Below are 6,000 nucleotides of genomic sequence, written 5' to 3'. Positions count from 1 at the left end.
CTTACAACACGCTACACTGCAGGGAGGCACTCCGCCTTGCACAGGGACCAATTTAAAAGCTGCATCAAATTATTAACTGTGAAAAATAGCATCTCTGCTGCTGAATCCACTTGTCCTCACTTCCTGTGGCCTCGGCGCTGAGCTTCGGACTCACCTGTTCACATATTCTTGTCAATGTGAAGCTCACCTAATGGTCTGGGTGTTTGGGAAAGTAAAGCAGGCAGACAGCATGGTTTCCCTTTGCCTGCTTTCCTCCTGCTCACAAAGAAGCAGCGCTGCTCTACAGCTACTACAGTAAGGGGTTGCTGTGTCCCCACGTGTCCCCGTGTGTCCCCATGTGTGCCTGGGCAAGAGAGCAGGAGACGGTATCACCCACAGCACCCACTTGTACACACACAGCTTGGTCCTGCTGCACCACGGTACCTGGGGTCCTGATTTCCAGATACAAGGCAATACCTGCAGTATTTTGCCATAGGCTACCTTCTTTTTATGTGCTTGCTCTTTAAGCCAAGCCACGCTCAGTGTTTGCTATCATTAATTTCTTAAGAAAAGGATTGTCCTGAGGGCAGAGGCACATATCAGGAAAATTAGGCAAAAAATAAAAAAGAATTCTTAAGCTAAGTGATGAATTCAAGATTAAAAATCCTGTAAGCCCTGTACCAAACACGGCTCCAGTCGGCTGGCGAATGCTCAGCCATCTGCACGGGCTTCTGTAGGACACAGAAGTGTAGCAGATCCTCAGAAAGAGCACATGTTTGTGATAAATAATGCACGCGCTTTAAAAAAACAACATTTTATTCATTACAGCACTTCAAATAGCATTTCATCTCTCCTGAAATTGGCACTTCAGCCTTCAAGAATAAGAACAGCATATCACAGTGCATCAAATTATTAACACACCCTTCTTGCGGAAGCTTTATTAGGCAACATCCTAACTTAAGGGCTTGCATCAAAGCTTTTTTAAAGGACTTGATTACATTTGTCTTCTGCTTTTACTAGATACCCACCCCGTAGCGGTGCTTCCTTCCAGTCTTCCGAGAAACAGTGTCAAGCACTCTTCACTCGCTTCTGGCCCTGCACTACCCACAGCATCTCTGACGCCGCAGACATTCATCATAAATAATTGCACTTAGGCCAATAACTTCTGGGAATTCTGATAATAACAATATTCATAGTTTTTTGAAGTGTATTGCTGCAGCCAGAGATTAGAATTTTTTTAAGTATTTTAGTAGATGTAAGTAAGAGCTGAGTATTTTAATCTCTTAGAACCAGCCAAGTACATCTGCATTATTATTGCTTGATTTTTGATGTAGAAGCAAAGATTCAGCCTTTTCTCAGAGACTGTAGCAAGGAGCCATGAGCAGGTGACCTGCGTAGTGGGTGAGGGAAAGGCTGTGGATGTGTCTGCCTGGACTTTAGCAAAGCCTCTGACACTGTCTCCCACAGCACCTCCTAAAGAAGCTGATGGCTCATGGCTTGGACGGGTGCTCTTCACTGGGTATAAACCTGGCTGGCTGGCCGAGCCCCGAGAGTTGTGGGGAACGGAGCTAAATCCAGCGGGCGGCTGGTCACGAGCGGGGCTCCCCAGGGCTCGGTGTTGGGGCCAGTCTTGTTTAATGTCTCTATCAGTGATGTGGGTGAGGGGATCGAGTGTGCCCTCAGTGAGTTTGCAGATGACACAAAGCTGGGCTGGAGTGTTGATCTGCTCAGGGGCAGGAAGGCTCTGCAGGGGCACCTGGGCAGGCTGGATCGATGGGCCGAGGCCAGTTGTGTGAGGTTTAACAAGGCCCAGTGCCGGGTCCTGCCCTTGGGTCACACCAACCCCAGGCAGCGCCCCAGGCCTGGGGCAGAGGGGCTGGGAAGTGCCCGGCGGAGAAGGCCCTGGGGGTGCTGGCTGACAGCCGGCTGGGCATGAGCCAGCAGTGCCCGGGTGGCCAAGGAGGCCACCAGCCCCCGGGCTTGTGTCAGCCCTGGTGTGGCCAGCAGGAGCCGGGCAGGGATGGGGCCCCTGTGCTCGGCCCTGGGGAGGCCCCACCTCGAGTGCTGGGCTCAGGTTTGGGCCCCTCGGGACAAGAAGGGCCTGGAGGGGCTGGAGCGTGTCCAGAGAAGGGCAGCGGGGCTGGGGCAGGGTCTGGAGCACAAGTGTGCTGGGGGGCGGCTGGGGGAGCTGGGGGGGTTTAGCCTGGAGAAGGGGGGGCTGAGGGGAGCCCTTCTCGCTCTCTGCAGCTGCCTGAGAGGGGCTGGAGTGAGGGGGGGGCTGGTCTCTGCTCCCAAGTCACCAGTGACAGGACGAGAGGGAACGGCCTCAGGCTGCGTCAGGGGAGGTTTAGGTTGGATATTAGGAAAAATGTCTTCCCTGCCAGAGTGGTCAGACCCTGGCACAGGCTGCCCAGAGAGGTGGGGGAGTTGCCATCCCTGGGGGTATTTAAAAGACGCGTAGACATGGCACTTCGGGACATGGTTTAGGAGACATGGTGGTGTAGTGTGGACGGTTGGACTTGATGATCCTTGAGGTCTTTTCCAACCTTAAAGATTCTGTGATTCTGTGATTCTATGTAAAGAAGGTTTTCATTAGTGTCCTTGTTAGAAGAAATGCACTGAAGTGATCTCAGAGATCCCAATATAAGATACATTCTCCTTGGGTCAAGATATTTGCCTTTCATTAAAACTGAGCTGACTTTATCTGACATGCAAAACGCCCTATTTTGTTTCATTCAGTCTGCTGCCCTGCAGACAGGCCGGGGGAGGGAAGGACCTCCCACTGCTGGCTGCCTTCTGTCCTGGCAGTATGACAGGCGCACCCGGTTTCACTGCCCCTTTTCTGGGTGATGCCTTTTGGTCAAGTTCATCATGGTGAAGGATGAAAACAACGCTTCTGAGACCAACTACAAAGAGTGTGATTGCGAAATATAGAAACTGGCTGGTGAGCGGAGCAAAGAGCAGGAAACTCCTCCACACTTGCTGTTTGCCTTGGGTTTGTGAAGTCTGATCTTCAGTTGACAGCTCCCGTGCCTCTTGTCACCTTGGAGTACGGGCCACTTGGGAAAATGGCCACAGCTCCCACTTTCAGCTCTGACAGTCTAATTGCCAAGTAACTGCTACCAGAGGGGCATGTTAGGCCTTCACTTGTACCAGTTTGAGTGTGAGGGCCTACCGCAGGCCGACGGAGGGAAGGTTAGAGCTGAATTAATCACACTTGGGGTTTGTGCCCCACGTCATCCTTCTTTTCAAATGGAGAGAGGCTTATTGCTGTGTTCAAGCTGGCAAGGCGTATTGAAGGTCTAGAAGCATGATGGAAGAAGGCTGTATGTAGCTTTTTGGCTATTAATACTTGGGGTTTGGTTTATTTCACTTTTCTTTCCTCCTTTTATTATCTGTGGATTGCAGAACGTATCACAGAAGTTTGGAATTTCAGAACCACAGTCTTTAATTGAAGCTGGAGGCCATCTCCCATGCAAAGTGCAAGAGTAATTGGAAGTGCCAACATCCACTTGTGCGTTGGGGAGCATCTGAGGTATCTGGAGTACTTTAAGTTTTGCTGATAACCCCCCAGTGCTTTGAGGAGACCCCATGAATCGCCACCTAGGTAACAGGTCTGTTATACATCTTCCTGAGCCCCAGTGCAGTCAGAAGGGTATCTGTGGCCCTAGCACCACCACCACAGGAGCTGGAACAGCACTGCTAACCTTGGAGCATCCCTCCTTGCCTCCAAAACCATGGCCACCGAAATCACAGCTCCCTCTGGGTACAGCATATGGAGCCCTCAACACAGGGGTTTTCTCAATCCCTCTCCCCCCTCATAGGGGTCCAGCAAACAACTGCATTCTGGCTTTCCACTTCCTGTTTATTCCCAAAGTGAGAGAAGCTGTTTACTACTTTGTTGTAGCAACCTCCCAAGAATAGCTCCAGGCATGCACCAAGGTGTGGCAGCTCAGCTCAGCTCTGTCCCAGGGACTCTCACGGCGGGGCTGATGCCACCTGTGGGACAAGACTAGGCTAGGTCAGCTTGCTACTCACCTTGTCTCTCAATCCTACCTGCTAAGCCCAGTGGGTCACCTGTTTCAGAGATATTTTAGGACATAGATCATGTCTTTAGCATACAGCTGGACAGCTCTTGGCCCAACAGATCCCTGAGTAAGTCTCTAAGCACCATTTTTATGTTAAAAAAAAATTTGAGTTGCTTTCATTTTTACAATCATCCATGAAATGTCATTTGTTTTACCTGTACAGTGAATAAACTCTAGATTGAGAAAATTCAAAGCAAGCCTGTGGTGTTCTGAGGCTGTCAACGTGAACACCCACAGCTCAACTTTGTTGTGTTTCAGTGTCAAGGAGCTCCTTGACCACAAGCTTCTCACAATAACCAAGGCCAAATAGCATCAGAAAACAAGTAGTTCTAAAGCCAGTGGTGTACCAAAACATGAGCCTTGGTCCTGATTTTTGAACGCTTTTCAAACCAATAGTCTGAAATCATGTTGAAGTATCTCCTGTTTGGTGTCACAGCGCTGCTTCCCCTGGGAACACACGCTACTTTGTTTTTAGCGTAGATCTGTTAGAAATGCTAAAAAATATTTTGTAGTAGATGTATACATTCACAATCCTTAAAAGAATGCCCAGGAAGTAACTGAGGGACCTGAGAAGGGCTGCAGCCATGCTGGAGAAGTGAAACAACAAAACACAAGGGCTGCGGCTGGGAGCAGAAGTGCTGCTGGCCTTCAGGAAGTCATCTGTCTGGAACAGGGCACACTCTGCAGTCACCAGGATCCAGATGATCCTGGATGTCAGTCTGGCATTTTTCACTGTCCGTGAATGTCGAGACTCTGTGGGGAAGAAGGTTATCAAGTAAGCCTCGAAGGCAATGCAGCTTAGCAGCAAGCAGCTGATGTGCGTGTTTGCAGTGAGGAGGTTCTGCAGCAGGGCTGTTGTGAATGCTGTAGATGAGATACTAACATCAAAGGTCTGCATGACCACCTCAGAAACAACACTAACAGAAACCAAGATGTCTGCCTTGGCTAGGCTCGAAATGAGAACCGCAGTGGACTTGGATGAAACCTTTGTAGACTGTAGGATGATAATCGTGTACAAACTGCCCAGCAGGCCCAGAAAAGTGCTGACAGCGTTTGAAGAAGACAGGACAAGGTACTGGATATATTTAAGTGCCAGGTATCTTCTGAGATCTTTCATGTGGTCTCTCTCCATAGAAATGCCAGTTATGGAAGAATACCTAGAATACATAAGAAAAAGGGCAATTAACTCTAAAACTAGTGGGATAGATTCCAGACAGATTGTCATGTAACTGCATTCGTCCAGACACGTGTTGGCGTACTGCACACTCCAGCGTTATTGTGGCATTGGTTGGTTACCCAGCTTCGGAGGCACTGAGTATGTGAAGTCCTGAGCCTGCATCAACAATGAAATAGTTTTCCTATAAACCCTGGAGACAGCATTCTGTTAGTTAATGCAGGAGCCATTGCAGGAAACTGAACTAATAGTATGGTCAGAATTGGGCTACTTTCATTATAGAAGTGTTTTTCTGTTTGCCTTTGTGAGTCAGTTCAAGAATAAAGAATCTGTTCTCCAGTGTTGCAGCAAGAAAAAGATTTCCAGTTGTGCTGGGTAGAAAAGTAAATAAGATACTTATTACTCATTCTGGGAGCCAAAGTAATAAAGCAAAGGGAACGCTATCCAAGAAATGTCCCAGATGTATTGGTAGTTGAGAGTTGCCATACACGTACCTGTTTGATTTCCTTTTCTGTCATTAGCTCAACTCTTCATACATTCATATGGCAGCTATAGCTTCTGAATAACATCGAATGCCTGGGCACAGTGTGGGAAATGGCAGGAGATTACAGATACGGGGCCACCGCGGGAAAGGTGGGCTCAGCAGTGCCCGATGCTACAGCTTCACAAGCACACACCTGCTGGCTGCAGAAGCCCATGGTGGTTTTTAAGTTCTGCTGAGAAGGGATGTGGTCTCTGCTTCGATCTGTGGTTGGCAGT

Source organism: Phalacrocorax carbo, chromosome 11 (assembly GCF_963921805.1).
Source record: "Phalacrocorax carbo chromosome 11, bPhaCar2.1, whole genome shotgun sequence".
Classification (NCBI taxonomy): Eukaryota; Metazoa; Chordata; class Aves; order Suliformes; family Phalacrocoracidae; genus Phalacrocorax; species Phalacrocorax carbo.
The sequence above is the reverse complement of the archived record's forward strand: the minus strand, read 5'-3'. Positions refer to the sequence as shown.